This window comes from Haliotis cracherodii, unplaced genomic scaffold, assembly GCF_022045235.1.
Source record: "Haliotis cracherodii isolate W230 unplaced genomic scaffold, xgHalCrac1.p SCAF_6, whole genome shotgun sequence".
Classification (NCBI taxonomy): Eukaryota; Metazoa; Mollusca; class Gastropoda; order Lepetellida; family Haliotidae; genus Haliotis; species Haliotis cracherodii.
In genome coordinates, this window is record NW_027266319.1 from 67,702,472 (window position 1) to 67,723,747 (window position 21,276).

The 21,276-nt window shown below is 41.6% G+C and overlaps 1 protein-coding gene and 1 long non-coding RNA gene across 2 annotated transcripts in view; one reads left to right on the top strand and one right to left on the bottom strand.

Annotated features, from left to right (window-relative positions):
• LOC139445756 (protein rolling stone-like) overlaps positions 1 to 21,276 on the top strand; it is a 298,150-nt gene that overhangs the window by 244,992 nt on the left and 31,882 nt on the right. The window lies entirely within an intron of this gene.
• On the bottom strand, positions 2,826 to 11,392 carry LOC139445398 (uncharacterized). Its single transcript, XR_011651866.1, has 4 exons — positions 11,162 to 11,392; positions 8,970 to 9,080; positions 4,967 to 5,002; positions 2,826 to 3,037 (listed from the first exon to the last, which is right to left on the bottom strand). It is a non-coding gene; the product is annotated as an uncharacterized lncRNA (long non-coding RNA).

The window sequence follows — 21,276 nt, forward strand, 5'->3', positions numbered from 1 at the left end:
GCCGTCATATTACTGGAATATTGTGTCGCTAAGCAACAAACAAACCAAATGTTCACGAACTAGTGTTCACAGACGAAGGAATGACTGATGTGTGATGAGGCTATGAACTGGACAGCATGTTTGCATCAGAAATCCGTCTTTAAATCGATTGAGCACTGATACAGAGAATCTCACCCGAGTGTCTTTTAGTATCAAATTTTATCAACGAGGGTTGATATATTTTTCATCCAAAGACACAAGGGTGAGATTTTATTTATCATCCAACATCATTCTTCCAACGTTTTCAGTTTGTAGACAGTAATAAGCAGTGTCTAAGTGTAAAAAATACTGCTAACAGCTTCAATAGCAGAACCATTAGTGATGTCATTTGATTGTGACGTCATGGTAACCAATGATATCACAATGGTTTGCCATGGGGGGGGGGCACCTGCTGGCTACGGCACTGGATCGTATAAACATAAATGTGTCACGTAAGTAATCAGACACAGTATACTGAGTCCGAGCCGACCAGTCCTTGTTTTAGCCCCTTCATGCAGAGCGCCAGACAGGGTAACAACAAGTACCATCATTTAACGTCTTTTGGTATGACGCGGCCGGGGAACGAACCCCAGATCTTCCGCTCTCTGGGCGGACGCTCTGCCACTAGACCACGGAGGCGGTCCGGTTTCTAATGAATTTACCACATCATTGTAATGTTTATATTTGGATTTCCATTATAAGTGCAACGATACTCTTCCCATGAATATTCTCAAAAGCGTGATCGATCCAATGCATGCAACAATTAGACGAAAGTACCTCTAAAAATGCAACGCAGTGTAAAATCTGAATATTTTGCTTTGTTTACCTTTCAGTAAGTACAGTTTTCCGAGCACAGTGTTCGTTTCCACAACTTATTTATTTCGCATGATTTCATCCAGATAATTTGCATGGTGACAAATTTGTCATTTGTTTTTACAATGTATGACGAATTCAGGGATGCATGTATAGCATCTGAGTGTGCGTCTCATAACCGGCATTTTGAAAACACAATCCAATATGGCAGTACGTACACTTTGGGTATGCGTATTTTCCAAAACATTCTAAACGATTATCAGCGACGTCTCATAATCATCATTAGTGATTTGATACCCGTGATCACTAGTATGCACTTTTTCTACTTTAATTATTCGAGTAAATATCCGATATTTAGATTTCTAAACACACAGTAAATAACGCCGTGAATTGTGATTTGGCGAGATTTACGATGAACTTAATTTTCAGAAGTCACTTTCAGTAATTTTGCTTTGCCTAAAATGACAGTAAATGATAAACAGAAGAAGGAATTCAAAACTGTGAAGTGTATTAGTTTGCGTGATGTATTTTGAATTTTATTCGACCTCGAAGTGAGGGTTGAAGAGGAGGGACATATGTGTCAATTTGGCATCCAGGGGGTTTACACTCTAAAAACCGATAACGTTGACAGAAAAACAGATATAGTAACTGGTAATTATAACAAACAAACTCGCAGACGAGGCAAGTTTGTTTATTATTATTAATTACCCAGTCCTGTGGTTCAATACAGACGTAGGTGAACATTCAACTGAAGCACGAGCAACATATGAATGACTTACACTCAGGAAAGTAGTCCGTCATCTTCTGACCTCAGGTCATTACCATGGAGTAGCCAATCACGGGCCTGGAATTCGATCTCACACATATGTTTGATACCAGTTATCTCAAATGTATTTCTCATCCACAGGTGTGAAAGAAATATTTGTACAAACCTGTATGCATTCAGTCACTGGGTCTTTAACATCATTAGTTGAACTAAAACACTTGTATCATGTATTAGCGACATGTAGCTCACACTCCCTGCCTGGGCTGTTCATGTTATTAGCTAATCCGCAGGGGTTTAGTTACCCGACAGCTTAACAACACATACCAGGCATGAGGTCATCTCGACACGTGAGGTTCATTTAAGTTCCCTATGTATTGACATAGCTCTACTCCCAGCTTCTGTTAGACCAACATCTAGTCTCTGAAATGAACTTATCTTACAGATAAAAACAGTTGCTAAATTATCTTTATAAAAAAATATGATAAAAAGGAGACCAAAGACTGTCTTAATTCTGATACTGCAGTAATCTAGACTTGCCGAACATTATAGACTTGCATGGGCTGTTTTGGATATATTTGTATCAGGGTTTGTATGGCAGACTAAGCTCTTGCCACGTTCGTGAAAACACCTAGAATACATGAGGAGGGTCTCATATATGATCATCTGGCATACTTGATCGTTGTATATGGCAACATGTTGACATCTCGTTGTGTTCCTGAAATGTCACGATATGAGAAACAGTTTCATGCGTGAATGGTGAACGAAGTCTCGAGAAGATGTTGCCTATTCTTACATATACTATTCCACTTTGGTTAAAGATATGTCTACCTTGTCATGATATAAAAATGATTATCGCTTGGGTGAGATCAAGTGATATCTTCATTGTAGACATGGCATCTAGATCAAATGACGTCTCTAATGGCTCTATAACTGAAGCTGTTATCAATACTTTTTACACTTAAGACACTTTTTTTCACTGTCTACAAACTGAAAAGTTGGAAGAAAGATGTTGGATGATAAATATATATATTTTGATATCGGCAAGCCTCGGAGTTTTTTCCATTTTTATCAACTTGTGTTGATATATTTGATATTAAAAGACACTCGGTTGAGATTCTCTGTTTATCACAATGTCACGTGTTTGGATACATGTGATTATCTCTATAAAAAGTTGAGTAGTATAGTTCCCGAGTTGTATCATACATAATAAACGATTATCTGACAAGAATTTCAGAATGAAATTTATTGAAACATTCAGAACTTCTGCTAAAATTATATATGATACTCGTGAACAGTTTGTTTTACGAAAGGTTTGATGCTGTCAACGAAATGACGTTGTTTTTCATCATGGACATCGTCTGACATCGAGCATCGTGGAGGCGTCTCAACAAGGTTCAGTCCGGGGTGTTTGACCTCGCGCCTCGGATTTGCTGTCTGTAACTGTAAATATAGGAAACACATTAGAGAGCCGTGATGCATGTGAAGCATCGAACATGTTCATATGACTAAACTGTTGGTCATATATTTCAGAAAATGCTGCTATGAGGAATCCCATATCCATTTTTTATTCATATCCTTTTTCCACTAGATATCTTCATGAAATGTGAGTGAGTGAGTGAGTGAGTATGGTTTTACGCCGCTTTAAGCATATTCAAGCAATATCACGGCGGGGGGACACCACAAATTGGCTTCACACATTGTGCCCATGTCGGGAATCGAACCCGGGTCTTCGGCGTGACGAGCGAACGCTTTAACCACTAGGCTACCCGACCGCCCACAATGAAATGTGAACTGTGCTTTAGGCATCGAATATCTGTTGTCAATTTGCTGTTTTCGACTCTCACTATGCCTTTGAGTAACTGTAATAAGGTTACTGGTGAGTGAGTGAGTGAGTGAGTGAGTGAGTTGTGCTTAACGCAGCGTGCCCAAGGGACGCAACTCCGTACAACGATAGGGTTATCAAAGTGGGTCAAATCTGACACACTGGTGTGATGTTTAGCAATATGCTGGAATTCAGATTTAGTTCTTCCTTTTAAAAGTAATTGGGGAAAATGAAACTGAAAATCTTTCAGACTCTTCTACAAGGAAATAAACAGGGCCAAACTGCGGTGTAGATTTTTTCAAGGCATGGAATTGGCAAATATTTCCTTGAAACTGAAAACATATGTAGAAAGCATCATCGTATATTTGAAACATTTAACAGTTATCGTTCTGAGACGTGGAAGTTAGGCACCATCACCAGCACGGTAGCCCTGTAGCGAACCTGAAATATTATACATCTCAGGAGCTGCTTTTAACTACTACAGTCGGTAATAAGACAAAATTACACAGCAAATTAACAGTCACGTTGTACCTACTTGGCTTACATTATGCCTTTCTTTGAACTTTGGAAAGAGGTATGTTTTACGCCGTTTTTTAAAGGCGTTACACATAATACTCATGTGGGGAATCGAACCTGATTTCGGCGTGATGAGCCAACACTTCAACCACTAGGCTATTTCACCACCCCCTGTGAGTTTTTGTCATTAACATACATTTAATGTGACATTCATGCACTCGTTTAGAGAGAGGTGAAATTGGGTTTAACGTCGCGTCCAAGATTATTGCACTTATATAGCGTGTATAGCGTGGCGGCTTGTGCTTGTCCGGGCTGATGCCGATTTATAGTGCTAGCTCACTGAGATACAATGCCGCAGTTTAACATGAATACCTCACGCAGACACAGTATACTGACTCCGAGCCGACCAGTCCTTGCTTTAGCCCCTTTATGTCGAGCGCCAGACAGTATAACAACAAGTACCATCTTTTAACGTCTTTTGGTATTACGCGGCCGGGGATCGAACCCCGGACCCTCTGCTCTCCGGGCAGACGCTTCACTACTAGACCACGGCGGCTGTCTCGTTTTGAGAGAAAAACAGCGAGTTACAACCACATATTATTTGCACTGACAGCTGAGTTGTAGGATTAAGTTTATTGTATATTTATTGGAATCACTGTGTAAAGAAACAAGCTGCAGGAGTCACGCATGTGTAATAATTATGTCGGTTTAGTAATTCGAAATACCTGGCTTTTTGGACATAGTGTTTCGTGTTAATAGTGTCGGTAAACAATTCTACTCAACAAATGAATAAATTTCACATTCAATATTTAATGTGTTTACCCTTTTTAGTTTTATCTGTAAACCTCTATGCTTCATTCAATCATTCACTCTGCTGCCTGTGCACAGGGATTGCCCGGCGATATGTTTCCAATGATCATTCGGAATTGGATGGGTTTGGATGTGTGCCAATTACTACACACTGCTTGGCATAGATGTATCTGCAGACGTATTTCGTAAGTACATTTCATGCGTGTCCACAATACACTTACTTCCCTTTGGCGGAGCTCTGTCATGTCCAGCACGACCTGAAATAGAGACGAGTGGAGTTGCTACTGTTCAATAGGGTGAGGTGAGGTGAAAGGGGGTTTAACGTGCACTTATATATCGACATGCATGCGTGTGTGTGTGGCTGCTTGTACTAGTCCGGACTGATGCCGATTTATAGTGCTCGCCCACTGAGATACCATGCATGTTTAGCATGAATACCCCACTCAGACACAGTACACAAATGTCACCCACCAGTGAAAAAAAGATGTCCGATGCAATTCCCTATTTTGACTTGTACCATATGTTCCCGTGTTTTTTGCAGGTGAAAAATTGACACGCCTTTGCATGTGTTTGTGTCGGTGCCACTGGTGGGGCAGGATAAGCTCATCTTTTTGCGAGCACCTGGTATCATCACTAGCTGATAGTGATTAATAAACACATGCTCATAATAAAGTCAGAATTGTACAATGGCCTCTGCGTTTAGAATATATATGTTATGATTATGGAATGAATATTGTTGCTTATATTGTACGTGTTTTCGAGTCATTATTTCGAAGTGACAGTTAACAATCTTGACACAGAAAAAACTGTCACAGTATACTGATTCCGAGCCGACCAGTCCTTGTTTAGCCCCTTATGGCCGAGCGCCAGACAGGGTAACAACAAGTACCATCTTTTGACGTCTTTTGGTATGACGCGGCCGGGGATCGAACCCCGGACCTTCCGCTCTACCGCTCTACCGCTCTACCACTTGACCACGGAGGCGGTCTCTATTCAAAAGGGACAATGCGTTGCACATTTATCCTCAACCTTTGAATACATAACCAAAGACTGTTTTCAAAAGGTCATATATCGCTGTACCACCCGGCAGTACTTGTCAAGTGGTTATCGTAGTTTAAAATAAATCGAAGATAAACAAATCCATAATCGAGTTCAAAACAAATGGAAGCAAGCTTCATGAAACATGAATGCTGGATTATGATATTGCCACTAGATTACACTTGACCTTTTTAAAAAATCGATAAAATGAATAAATCTACTCAAGACAGTTTAGAAACAGTCGAGGTACCGTGTCCGTCATGAGCATAATTTACTTCCGTACATACCACCTGTATGGCGTGATATACATATAATACAACGACTTCCTGAATACGTTTGTAAAAGTATATGTTTTACAAAAACATGCAAGGGAGATACAATAATTACTACACACTGCTTAGCATAGATGTATCTGCAGGCGTATTACACTTTTACAAAAATTACACATACATTACACATACACTTATACAGTAAGCCAAGGTACTGATTCAAGCAACAATCGCATGTCATTGTCTTCAAACAACTGATATGATACCCGGACCGTATTATCGCGTATGCTGTCCTCCCAGATATAGGAGTACCGGCATATCCATGCCGACAGATGGTTACAGCGCCGGCATATCCATGCCGACAGATGGTAACGGCATATCCATGCCGACGTATGGTAACGGCATATCCATGTCGACCGATGGTAACGGCATATCCACGCATCCGATTGATGGTAACGGCATATCCAAGCATACCACAGACTTTAACGGCATATCCACGCATACGACAGATTGTAACGGCATATCCACGTATCCGACAGATGGTAACTTATTCCGCGAGAACTGCCAACAACTGGACATCATCCCCACGGTTTGAAATTCATTTGCCTAGCTGGTACACAATGGCCATTCCCTTCAGTATTTCGAATTCAAATAGATACTCGTATATCTACATCAGTGCCATTCCAGCTGTATGTACAAAGTGATTCAATTCGCCGGTTTAGGTGTGAAAATGACAAAAACTTTCCAATAGTCAACTTTCCCTTTTCCAGCAATAATCCTGCAGCTCCTGCCCTTGGTGTCTACATTTCACAACTTTTGAGGTACAATCGGACATGCCCTTTCAACCAAGATTTCAAAGAGCGTCATACATCTCTTGCTGAGAAGTTGTTTGATCAAGGTTACAACATTCAAGGCCTCAGTAAAGCTTTCAAAACGTTTTATGGAAGACATGTGGACATTGCCAAATTTCACGCCCCAGTGACAAAAGTTATGTCCGATGCATTTCCCTATTTTGAGTTGTACTATAGGTTCCCGTTTTTTTGCATGTGAAAAAATGACTTGCCTCTGCATGTGTTTGTTACGATTGCCACCGGTGTGGCAGGATACGCTCATTGTTTCGCGAGCACCTGTTATCATCACTAGTTGATAGTGATTCATAAACACATGCTCATGATAAAGTCAGAATTGTACAATGGCCTCTGCGTTTAGCAGATATTTCTTATGATTATGGAATGAATATTGTTGTTTTAATTGTACATGTTTTCAAATCATACACACACTTCATTTTTCTGAATGTCTCAATATTTCGAAGTGACAGTTAACAATCTTTATAAGTGGAGATATCGGCGGTTCTACGCAGTACAACCTGATGATGCAATGATGCTGATCTTGAGCCGAAAGCAAACAAAGTAGTAGAAGCAGTGGTACTATGTCTATGAAGTATACGTAGATGTAATGGTAGTAGACCTACAAATATTGCCTAGAAACGATAGACGAACTAGTAGCAATTTCAGGTGGAAGTTGCAGAACCGCTGGAAGTACGTTTCTTTGTTTATTGTTTAAGTCCACATTCGACACTGTTCCAGATATGTCTCGGCGGTCAGTATATAATCCAGTCTTAACATTACGAGCCTGATCAGCCGTTTAGTCGTGTGTTGAGGCCAGTATATGTAGCTGGGGCCGCCCTTGTAGACTAGGTCGTCGGAATGACTGTTTCCTGACCGCTATTTGAGGCGGTGCTATGTAAATATAAAGCGTCAATGCCGGAAAAAAATCAGTCTCGATTATCTGTCGAAACAGATTCCATTGAACTTAAAAGGAAAAGTAGTGATGAAAAAATGGAACGGAATAAACATTTAAATAAAAAACGTCAACACCAGAGAACAACCATCTGGATTATCCGACGAAACAGATTCTGTTTGGCGTAAAAGGCAAAATAGCGGTGAAATTATTTGAATGGATCACTGACAATCCCTGATAACACAAGGTGTTCGCGAAAAGGGTAAGCCTGTCTTTTGTTGCCTGACAGCGTACAGTAGTACTCCTGCCACGTGACCACGAATGGAAAGAACAGGGCTAGCGCCAGCCTGATTCTGCTTGATTCTAAGACAAAAAGGTTGTTGGTTGGTTGGTTGGTTTGTTGTTCAACGCCACACTCAGCAATATTCCAGCTATATGACGGCGGTCTGTAAATAATCGAGTCTGGACCAGACAATCCAGTGATTAATATCATGAGCATCGATCCACGCAATTGGGATCGATGACATGCATCAACCAAGTCAGTGAGCCTGACCACCCGATCCCGTTAGTCGCCTCTTAAGACAAGCATAGTCACCTTTCACGGCAAGCATGGGTTGCTGAAGACCTATTCTAATAGGGTCGGTTGTAGTGGGATTGGGAGTATAGCTGGGGGTCTGCTACTGATGGGATCTTCGTTGGAGGGACATCATGTCGTCGATATACTGATGCGTAGAAGTAGTCGCTGTAGTATTTGAGTGAGTGTGTTGGGTTTAACGCCGCTTTTAACAGTATTCCAGTTTGACGGGGCGTGTCAGCTTAATGTGGGAGGAAAGCCCGGAGTGATGCAGGTTTCACTTTGGTGAAACACACGAGCAGGGGAATGGTGCTGACAAACCTAGAAACATAATCGGAGCCAACCGAGATTCGAACCCACAAGCATTGGCTTCTGGCGTGCCCAAGGGACGCAACGCTGCGCAGCGAATCGTGGCGCCTTAGACGACTGGTTTACCAGTGCCCCCTGTGGTATTTGAAGAGATGGTAGTGGAACATGCGGCAGTAGTAATTGTATTATTATTATGATTAGTAGTAGCTCTAGTAGTGGTGGTAGTAGTAGTCAGATGAAGTAGCTGTAGCAGTAGTAGCAGTAGCAGGAGCGATCAATTTGGAATGTACCTACATGGTGGCCCCGTGTCCATCGCCTGTGCTTCACTTGACCAGTCAGCCATCTTACTTTCACTCAATCCCATCGTTCTCCTATTCTCAAGTTTTCTCGTGGTGAGAATACAGTCTATAATATATCATATATAAGTATATACAAAATGGACTATAAAACGTAACTTGAAAGTTATTTCGTGGCATTTTATTGGTTAGTCAAGCAATTTGTTTTGACAGAATTATTTAGGCCACGCCCACTAACGCACTACTGTTTACTGATTGGCTGATACTAGAATGGGCGGGACTTGAGTTGCATTATAACTGATACAGTTTTCTGGTTCAATGATTAAATTGCCGCCTGTGAAGTTATTAATGTCTCCACAAACGCAAAACTTATTGAAGCCTTTTCTCAAATATCAAACCGAAGACATATTAAACGTCTAAAATAACAATATAATAACGGCATCACTCGTTTCCATTTGAAAATTAACCTTATTTACTCGATAGTATTACTAACATTTACACTAATATCGGTCACCAACTTATGGCAACATATAGTTTCGTTACAGTTAGAATGATCGCCACCTGTTTCATGCTGAAGGAACATGGCAATTTGATTGTACGGAAATGTCTAGCGTGATTTCATTGGAACCGTGTGCAGGGATCTGTGGTGGCGAATTGTTCAAGGGTATAAAATAACAGAAAGGAAACATATTTCACTAGAACATCCAGAAGAAAACGGGGTGGCAGGGTAGCCTAGTGGTTAAAGCGTTCGCTCGTCACGCCGAAGACTCGGGTTTGATTCCCGACATGGGTACAATCTGTGAAGCCCATTTCTGGTGTTCCCCGCCGTGATATTGCTGAAATATTGCTAAAAGGGGCTTAAAACCAAACTCACTCACTCCAGTTGAGAAGCACCTACATTGGCAGGGTCTTGTATAAGTACGCGACTCGGGTAAACCCAGGAGCATGGATATCCCACGTACATGAAGGCATGAGTGAGTGAAAAGTAATAACCACATTGGCAGTATTTCAGCTATATTGTGACATTTGATATGATTTATAGTCAGGGTGGTAACTTTCAACATCATTAGTTATACTATTTGTTTGTTTGTAGTTTAACGCTACACTCAGCAGTATTCAAGCTCTATGACGGCGGTCTGTAAATAATCGAGTCTGGACCAGACGATCCAGTGATTGACATCATAAGCATCGATCCACTCAATTGGGATCGATGACATACATCAACCAAGTCAGCGAGCCTGACCACCTGATCCCGTTAGTCGCCTCTTACGACAAGCATAGTCGCCTTTAACGGCAAGCTTTGGTTGCTGAAGACCTATTCTACCCCGGACCTTCACGAGTCAACAACGGATATTAATAAGGCCAGTGCCGTATCTCAGATATAGATTAAAACCTATTTTATTACACCAGACAAATTAACTATATCAGGCAGACAGTATGCCAACTATAGTATAGAATATCAGGTCATAGATCGCCAGCATCCTTGAAGTTGACAATCAAGGGTCAACAGGACGAATCTGGACATCCAACCCATTATCGGATCTGACATGACCAATAGGGCCGATAGATTGAAGACAGATAAATACATGAAGAGATGAAGGGATGAAGAGAATGCCACTAATGAAACTGCTTGGCACCACTCCAAACCTAGTTTCAACCAACTGTTTCCGGAGAAATTCTGAAATAAATTATTGACGGGTCCATTCGTATTCTTAAATCCAACATGCAGCTCGTGTCCGTCGATCATTCAGCAATGAAAGTTCATAATCTTATGTTGTAAGACTAGCCTTCAAGGGATTGAAATCAAAATCATCCAGCGAATTATTTGTTTGTTTGTTGTTTAACGCCACACTGATCAATATTCCAACTGTATGACATCGTCTGCAAATAATCGAGTCTGTAAATCCAATGAGCATCAATCGAAGCAGCTTGGAATCGATGACATGCGTCAAGAAAGACAAGCGAGCGTAATGATAAACACACGATCCCGTCAGTCGCCTCTTACGACAGGCATGGGTTGCAGGAGACCAATTCCAACTCTGATCTTGTCGGGAGTCTGAGTGAATGAATTTCAGAGAATATTTTCATCGTACATCTTATACGCAATCTACGGCTCCTATGATACGACCAATGTCTCCCTCGGTGTTAAGCGGTTGTAAGACTTCATAGAGATAGTGATGTGGTACTTACGTTTGTAGTGACTGATTGCTGTTCTTCCCCGTGTGTTAGGCAAACTGCGTAGTTTCCGAGCCGTGCAGCACTCTCGCGTTTCAAGTTGCCTGACGGAGATTTCAGACGATTTCAACCAAGGATGACGAAGACTGGGGAATCCTCTAGCGGAATGAGAACACAAGCAGGTCTAATGCACAAGCCTGAAACGCACTAACGGTGTTGAGGGATAAATGTTCTTGTCTGCACAGCAACCAACCTGTAAAACTCAAAGGTCAGGTCGCCATGACACGCTGTCTTTGGGCGGCGCAACTGAAAGTCGGTACTTATGTCGTTTTTGTACCTTATTCTTCATTTGTAACAACGTATTAAATATTGACAGACCTTCGGTTGCAGAGCAATTAGAAATCACTGAAGAGTGGACATTTACAGATATCACTGTGCTGAATCTGGCATCAGTGGTTAACCCCTACATATACAGGTCTGTATCATAAATGAAAATGTCTGACATAACGTTGATTAAAGTTGATGTGAATAAAATGAATTATTAATAATTACAGTTTGCGGTATTGTACACCAAGTGCAAAAGAACACATTGGGTGGAAACACGAATACGTACATACACGCGAAACACAAGACTTAGTCAAAACTTGTGGTGTCACCCTGGCCAAGAGACATAGTTCAAATGTACCCCTGTTCACCCAGCAGGGAATGGGTACCCGTGTGGTGGATGTATACTCCCCAGGGAGGTGAGAATGATAACATGACTGCAAACGGGTCCACTGATCGGGGAACAAATAAACCGCATTCCACAGTTTTCGTAAAGCGCCAAGGATTTGGGACATAATCTCAATGTAGTGTTGATTTTGTAGATGGTTCTGTACTGCTGGACGGTACAGAAATGAGTGTCAACCAAGTGAAGTGCCATGTAAAATCGGCCCAGACTCAGTTTTTCAAGGAGAGGCTATCTGAACGACCACTGCATCGAGTTTATGTGCAGTGTGTTGAGAAGATCACCAACACTACAGAGTCCTTCGCTTGGATGAGGTCAGCTGGCCTGAAAAGTGAAACAGAAGGCTTTCTGTTTGCTGCTCAGGACCAGTCACTTTCCACACGAAACCGTCAATGTGTGATTTTGCATCAAAATGTTGATATGAAATGTAGATTATGGAGTGAATTAAATGAGACTGTCCAACACATTGTCAGTGGATGCCCAGCTTTGGCACAAACACAGTATCTTAAGCGACATGATGGTGTAGCTCGACCCCTTTATTACCGTCTTCGCCATGCTTGTGGTTTTGACACAGAGGTCCACCAATGGTACGATTCAGTTTATGTAGACGGCGTCATGGAAAATGATAAAAACAACGTTCTTTGGAATAGGCCCGTTTACCGCCTCAGACGTATCCAGGAAAACAAACCTGATCTTGTCCTCTTGGATAAATCCAATGAAATCATTTATATCATTGACAATCCTGTTCCTTTTGACACTAATATGATTGACAAGAATATGCGGACCTTGCTTTCGAAATGTCACGCTTGCATCCCAAGTACCAAGTTGTCCGACTCCCCATTGTTCTCGGTGCCTTAGGTTTGGTACCTCCCAATCTGTTGACTGACATTGAGAGAGTACCCGGGTTTGCTATCAGGAATACAGCCCTTCTGACAATCTGGGTATTGCAGATGGCTGCAGTGTTGGGGAGTCTTTACATTCTCCGAAAGGTTCTGGATGGGTTTGACAAGCTAGACAGCGCATCCGGAGAGTCCCATTCGCTGTCTGGACTGCGCATAGAGGGGGCAAGGGCCCGGAGATGAGCCTAACCAGCCTGACTGTGCCAGGATCACCCAAACCCTTTTTGCTGCATTTTTTAATTTTAATCTGAAAATAATAATAATAATAATAATAATAATAATATGGGGAGTCGAGTGCATTAATGGAGGTCGTAGCGTGGAATATATGCGAATACAGTGTTTGCACGATTTAAATGATCACTTATGTAACCCCACGCTTTGTCGACTTACAGCTGGAGTGACAGAGGTTTGGTTAGGTGATTCGAACCCACGACAACAACCCTGGCATGTGCAAGGGACACAACTCAATCTGCTTAGCATATTGCTGTCGCCTCAGACAACTCGGTAGAAGTCAGCTCAGCGATTGAGAATTGTGTTTGTGTTTCTGTCGTGGGCACTACCTGCTTTGTGGGAGGTAGGCAAAATTTCCTTGGGAGTCCTATAAATAATAGAGTTACCGAACCTTTGTCCTTGAGCAAGTGCATCTAGAACGCGATGTGGTAGGTGAGGTGAATCGAGGTGAAATGGGGTTTTACGTCGTACTTATGCACTTATATATAATGATGTGTGTGTGTGTGTGTGTGTGTGTGTGTGTGTGTGTATGTATGTATGTGTGTGTGTGTGGCTGCCTTTACTAGTCCTTTCTGATTCCGATTTATAGTGCTAGCTCACTGAGATACCATGCCGCAGTTTAACATGAATACCCCACTCCGACACAGTATTCCGACTCCGAACTGTGTCCTTGTTTTAGCCCTTAATGCCGAGCGCCAGGCAGGGTAACAACAAATACCATCGTTTAACGTCTTTTGGTATGACCCGACCGGGCATCGAAGCCCCGACTATCGATCCGCTCTCGGGGCGGACGCCCCACAACTTGATGACGGAGGTGGTTGACACAGTTACTAGGGCTATGTGCCAAGTAGGAATATCAGTTCCACAGACTTGTGGCTGGTGTATGTAAAACTGCAAACTCACATCTCTGGCAAGGTGAGGTGAGGTGAAATGGGGTTTAACGTCGCGTCCAAGATTATTGCACTTATATAGCGACGTGCATGCACGTGTATGTATGTGTGTGGCTGCTTGTACTAGTCCTGACTGATGCCAGTTTATAGTGCTCGCCCACTGAGATACCATGCCGCAGTTAAACATGAATACCACACTCAGACACAGTATACTGACTCCGAACTTTGTCCTTGTTTTAGCCCTTAATTCCGAGCGCCAGACAGGGTAACGCGACCGGGCATCGAACCCCCGACTATCTATCCGCTCTCGGGGCGGACGCTCTACCATTAGACCACGGAGGCGGTAAGACATAGTTACTAGGGTTATGTGACAAGTAGGAATATCAGTTCCACGGACTGGTGGCTGGTGTATGTAAAACTGCAAACTCACATCTCTGGCAAGGCACGACGCTGGTACACACATGTTCAGGAAACCGAACAAAGAGCAATTAAACTATCTGAAAGCCCACTTCCCTTCTTATCTCTTTGTGCAAATATAAGAAATCATAAACCAGTCAGACAAAGACACTTTGTAATCAAGGGTCGGCTACTTCCGCCAAGGGAGCAGCGAACGTCATTTTAGTAAAACTTTAGAAACAAAACAAATGTGCATTTTACATAAAGTTTGTATGAGACATCCTTTGGTTAATCTGGAGGGGGTTTGGTGTGGGATTTGAAACGGCGACTGAAAACTTATACTGCCTACCCCCCGAAATATTAGATGAGTGGTTCCCCGACGTCATTTACATTATCGACCGCCTCCGTGGTCTAGTGGTAGAGCGTCCGCCCGGAGAGCGGAAGGTCCGGGGTTCGATCCCCGGCCGCGTCATACCAAAAGACGTTTAAAGATGGTACTTGTTGTTACCTTGTCTGGCGCTCGGCATTAAAGGGCTAAATCAAGGACTGGTCGGCTCGGAGTCAGTATACTGTGTCTGAGTGAGGTATTAATGTTAAACTGCGGCATGGTATCTCAGTGAGCTAGCACTATAAATCGTCATCAGTCCGGACTAGTACAAGCAGCCACATACACGTGCATGCACGTCGCTATATTCGTGCAATAATCTTGGACGCAACGTTAAACCCCATTTCACCTTCTTTACATTATCGCAAAAGAAAACCGACGCTGTTGTCAAATACATTAAACACCCGCTTTCAATCACCGTTTCAAAAGTCTTGTTATAAACTCATTACGCAACACATTATGATCACGGAATCGATGTATAAATAGGTTTTCTTTAAAAACTTTCTATTTGTGCACAGAGCCGTCTGTTCTTATCCCACACAGTGATGCTATACTTTTAGAAAGTTACGCCCAATGAACACACAAAATGAAGGGTTTGATTTGGTTTGGTTTGATTGTTTGTTTAACGTCGCACTCAGCAATATTCCAGCTATATGACGGTGGTCTGTAAATAATCGAGTCTGGACCAGACTATCCAGTGATTAATCATATCATTAGCATCGATCCACACAATTGGGATCGATGACATGTATCAACCAAGTCAGCGAGCCTGACCACCCGATCCCGATAGTCGCCTATTACGACAAGTATGGGTTGCTGAAGGCCTATTCTACCCCGGAATCTTACAAAATGAAGGCACACTGAAGTAGTCATCAATAACCTATTAATAGTAACAATGAATTCAAACCAAGAGTATGTCATAACGAATTGGACTGCCAGTCACGATATTACGACATTCAATACCTGAAAGATATTCATCTGTATTGTTTCGAGGTTATGGAAACCAAAGGCGCTTTCAGAAATCGGTATCTTGAGTAAATTGTGAAATGAGTAAATGTTCACACAAGATCAATGCATAATCAATATACCATATTGAAACAGTTGTAGCTTCATAACTAAAAAAATACCATGAGTAAATTAAGTGGCAGTAGCAAAACGTCACCTGCCCTTGTATCACCGAAAACGCATTCACGTCGGTCTCAGTGCTCGACTCCAGACTACTGTTTATAACTAGTAAGAATTCGTAGTACACAAATAGGTATCCAATTGGCAAATATATTAGCAACAAGTCAGGTGACCCGTCGTTCTTACATAAGTAAAACCAGCCTTCTAGACACTGTTCCATTTAGAAACTTCTCGAAGTCTGGCAACAGTCGTACTCGTATTAACTAGCATTTTAATCATTTGTTGTCACTGACAATAACTACAAATGCCTCTTTTAAATTAATGTGTTTAATATCAACTGAGATAGCCCCGGGTGTGACAAGCAGTTCTTTACAAACTCACACATTGGCCTCGTCGACGAATTCACATAAGAACATTGCTCACATGTAAAGACATGTGGAGATATATCTATGCAGTATTTAATTCCAAGGATTTACCATTTCAAGTTCTAAATTGGTTGACACTATTTGATTAATTTAAGAAGATACACGGGATCTACCGCGCTATGTTACTTGTGAAGAATAAAAATAAAGAGTCAACGCCAGAGAATAATCAGACTCGATTATCGGGCGAAACAGATTTCATTGTGAGTAAACGGCAAAGTCGTAGTGAAAATCATGTGAATGGATCTATCACAAACGAGTAGAAATGATTAGTTTGTGGTACTGATGTGTTTTGACAAGGAGCACACGTTCCCCAACCAGTGCACGGAAAAACATATGTCTTTAGTTTTTAAACCCAAAGAATACCTTAAACTGATTTGAAACATCCAGATCTCAGCAACGTGGGGGATGACCACACCCTGGCTGTCGTCGAGGGGAGAATCGAGTAAACTATCAGTACTAAGTTCTCTCCAATACTTTAAATAGCCCACAACATAAACTGATCAGTTATATCTTTAAAAAGAGATGTTTCATTGTTCGGAGGCTGCTACCTTGTCGTTAAACAGCAGGAGCCTCATTTGAAATCCGGAGTTCAATGTGCAGTAGGATGAGAAATCTATACACAAACATCACTATAATTACAACCGAAAACATGTAAACACAAGTTCATTACAGTTGAGTTTGTTTCCGGCTGTTAGCTATCAATGCATCCAACTGAATAAAAAAAAACCATTATGAATTTAGAACGAATTTCATTTTAACACTCAAACGTTTAAAGTTTAGCTCTGACTCACCGGAAACGAAGTTCAAGCAGAAGTGATGGACGTTCGGGACATGGTACCCGGATGTGTAATGGAGTCACCACTTTCAAGAAAACACAACAAACAACAGTGTGTGATTAATCTATTAAGCCAGACCATTCTTACCTCTGCAACTGCAATGAGATGTCTACCTGCCAGCTGAAGGAACAGACTTTGCCTTCTTTGGAGGAGGAGACATTTCATATTTCGCTGCTGTGACTGTTGTTTAGTTTCGGACTATTAGTGACGAGCCCACGACTCATCCATGGATACCAACAGTTCAACAAAATCTGTTTGATCTTCTTCAAAACGACGTTTAATACACCAGAGAGAAACTTTGGAATTCAGCCAGCTGAAAACTTTGAATCCCCAGTTCATTCCTCAGAACGTTTTCTATTCTCATGCCTAATGCATTGGCTGGGTGGTAAGTGGTCAATCCATGGTCTTACCATGTATTTTCTTTCGCGGTGGCGGGTGTAAGTCGTCCAGGTCATCTTGAGGCTCGCTCTTCCGCCTAGAAGACAGAAGCTGGTAAACAGGTTGTTCGAGCCGATGTCCCTGAAACCGAGTTTGGCTTTGTGGTAACTTGTTCCTGTTAGATTTAATATCCTCTGTGAATTTAGATCAAGGCAGTTGTATATTTACTACTGATCGGTTACTGTCAGTGTTGATAACTTTTGACTCTTTGCCTTAGACTCACGCTGTGCGAGTTCAACTTGCATCTGCTTACTTAAAGCTTTAATGCTTTATATTGGTTTATTGCTCAGTTATATTATTTATGTCCTTCATCCACAATCTTAGTCATTCCTCCAGCAGCTGTCAGTACAAACATGCCAATTAGACCGGTCTTCTGTCCATCTGAAGAAAACGGCACACTGGGGTTTTGCAACACGTGGTTTGAATAATAGCGAAAAAACTCTTTCCATATTCATAATAAATCTCTGCCACAGGCAGAGTTGATTGTATAATTCACGACTATATCATGAGCATGTGTTTATGAATCACTATCAAATACTGAAACTATGTTTTTCGAAATGGTGAGTGTATCCTGCCCCATCGGTGGCATCCGTCATTAACACATGCACAATTGTTAACCTGAAACAAAAACCACGGGAACATATAGTACAAGTATATATGGGGAAATGCATTGGGCATCAATCTTGTCAGTGATGCGTGAAATTTGGAAATGTCCTCCACGTGTGTACCATAAAACTTTTTGAAAGCTTTCCTGAGTCCTTGGCTGTTGTAGCCTTATCAAACAGCTTTAGAACAAGAGTTGTATGACGCTCTTTGAAATCTTGTAAATGTAGACACCAAAGTCTTGAGCTGCAGAGATATTGCTTAACATAAAGGGAAAGTTGAAGTTATCTCTCTTGTCTTGCCGAGAGTGTTTTGTCACTCTGAATCTTTATACATATATCTAAATGTGAAACAGATAAGGTTGTCTCCTATATTTCTAGTTCCTTCGGGGTGGGGGCACGGGTGGCCCAGTCGTCTTAGGCGCAGCGATTCGCTGTGCAAAGTTGCGTCCCTTGGACTAGCCAGAAACCTATGATTGTGGGTTCGAATCCCGGTTCGCCCCGATTATGTTTCTAGGTTTGTCAGCACCATACCCGTGTCATGGGTTTCACCGAAGTTGTAAACATCTGAGACCTGCATCACTTCGGGCTTTCCTCCTACATTAAGCTGCCACGCCGCGATATAACTGGAATAGTGTAAAAAGCGGCGTAAAAACCAACTCACTCACTCACTCCTTCGGGTAATCGGTGGAAGAGAATAGGCTATATGAACATCAGATCACGGATATACCTGAAGTTAAAGTTTAAACTTCTTGGCCAAATTACCTTGTTTTGACTTTGCCAATCCGAACAGAATTCCACAAGAAGAGGAGCACAATGTCTAACTCCCAAATTTACATACCCCAATATCAAACATATGTGTTATCAATGAGGATGTCCAGCATTTCACATATTGTTTTCTCAGTAAACCTTAGATGACATTTGCTTTGATTTCATTCATTCATCCTTTCGTATGCAGGGCCCTCTATACGCTTACAGATTATTACGCCATGTTAATCCAGGTAGTACATATAGTCACTTTTAATCCGTGCTGAGTGCTGGGAAGGTGAGCTAAACCCTAATTTACACCCATAGCATGGGAAACACAATCTCCATGGACATCACTGACCACATTTTTCAAATACTCTATTTTGATAGTGCTTCTAACCATTCATATCGAGCTCAGCTTTTAAACGTGACAGAATTTGTTTTATTTGATAACGTTTGGCCATTACAAATAAATATGCACAAACTCAACATGTGGCGTATTTATGCATCAAATATAACATATGTAAATGTGGATCAACACTTCTTTGATATTACTCTATCAAAACAACTGTGAAAGATCTGAAAATTGGTGACTTTCAATCATTTCAGTGATAACGCTCACGCCATACATATGTAATAAAAAATATAATGTATGTTTGCCTCCTTTGATGTATAATATGGCAATGTCCCTCAAAGGCTCGTTATCCACGAGACAGCGTGTGAGAAATTAAACATCAGTCGGACTGTGTATTAATCTCCCGGTTACTGCCCTTTGATTCAAGTTCTATGCTCCAACGTTAACCCTTCACTCCGATACCCTTAAAGGTTTGATGTGTACAAGTATAAGTATTGACTAATTTATCTTATCTTTAGATATGCAGTGTTAACATGGGTAATCTACAGAGAGGAAAAGAGCCATATATGATATTTACAACAGGTTGAAAAGCTGATGCTTTGGAAGAAGCATTCACTTTCTCTTTCATGATCATTCAGATGAAGAATTCTATAACGCTATGTATGCCCGTCTCTTCGTGTCAAGTGGTGTCCAGTCGTCTAAGTCGTCCTTGTGCAGATTTACGTTCCCTAGCCGTGACAGGGTCCACTGTTTGACAGTTCATCCTTAGTATGACCCGTGGTCTAGCCACCACATTCGTGCGTGATCGGGGTTTTAAAGTGGTAAACGACTCAGACGTGCGTAGCTGTGAGGCATACTAACTGTTCTTAAGCGTCGTGAGACCCAACTCACTCACTCAAGGCACGACGAATAATAAAAATGGAAAACGTTCAAGACGACGTGGTAAACACTAATATGAAATGTACACCGCTACACTGAACTAATACTGGCATCGTGTCATTGTGCGAAACAGTTTGTCTAAGTTCTATCAGAAGGACGTGTCAGTGTGGCTTGAAGAGTTACGTCTTTGAGCTCCTTACATGGACCAAAAGTCTTTAACATGCCGATTTATCTGTACAATTTTGTACCTCCAACTATGAAATACTCTTATTGATGAAACGTACACTTGTGTTGGTATTAATGTGCTTATTCACAGGAGAGTATGACCAGAGGGATGACTTAATTCACATCTTTTGAGGTATAATCTTGCATGCTCTGTCTACGAAGACTTTAGAGAGCGTCATACGACTCTTGCTCAAAAGTTGTTTGATCAGGGTTTTAACATTCAAACATCAGTAAAGGTTTCAAAATGTATTATGGAAGGCATGTGGAGGACATATTCAGATTTGCCGTATCAGTACCAACTTGATGTCTTCTTTCAATTCCCTATTCTGATTTTACGATATGTGGGTCTTGTAAAAATAAACTCTTAGACAGTTGTAAAGTGCATGTCCTCGACAGTAAGTCATATTGAGGTATTTGGGGATTACAAATGTCACATAAGACACTGACAAACTGAGATTTAATTTTTGGGTCTGCTTGTTGCCACCGGAAAATTCATCAAGCTGTGTGACCCGTGAAGATCCGGGTCAGAATACGTCTTCAGCAACACAGGCCTGCCGCAAGAGGCGACTATGCTTGTCGTAAGAAGCGACTAACGGGGTTGGGTGGTCAGGCTCGTTTAATCCATGTCATCGTATTCAAATTGCGTGGATCGATGCTCATGATGTCAATCACTGGATTGTGTGGTCGGGCGCGATTATTTACAGACAATCGTCAAGTAGTTGGAATATTGCTGAGTGCGGCGTTAAACAAAAACATCAACAGACATCAATATATGTTTACTGAAGCATCTGACTCTTTGACAGCCACTGACATCTGCAAAAATAAATTGTATATGTGATGATTTAAAGAGCAGATGTGGAGATTTGTTTGATTATATTGTCATCCTATTGCGGAATAGGGACGTTGTCAGCAATCGTGTAAATAACATTTTGTGATTTGGTAGTAGTGACCTCAGTGGAAATGATTTTAC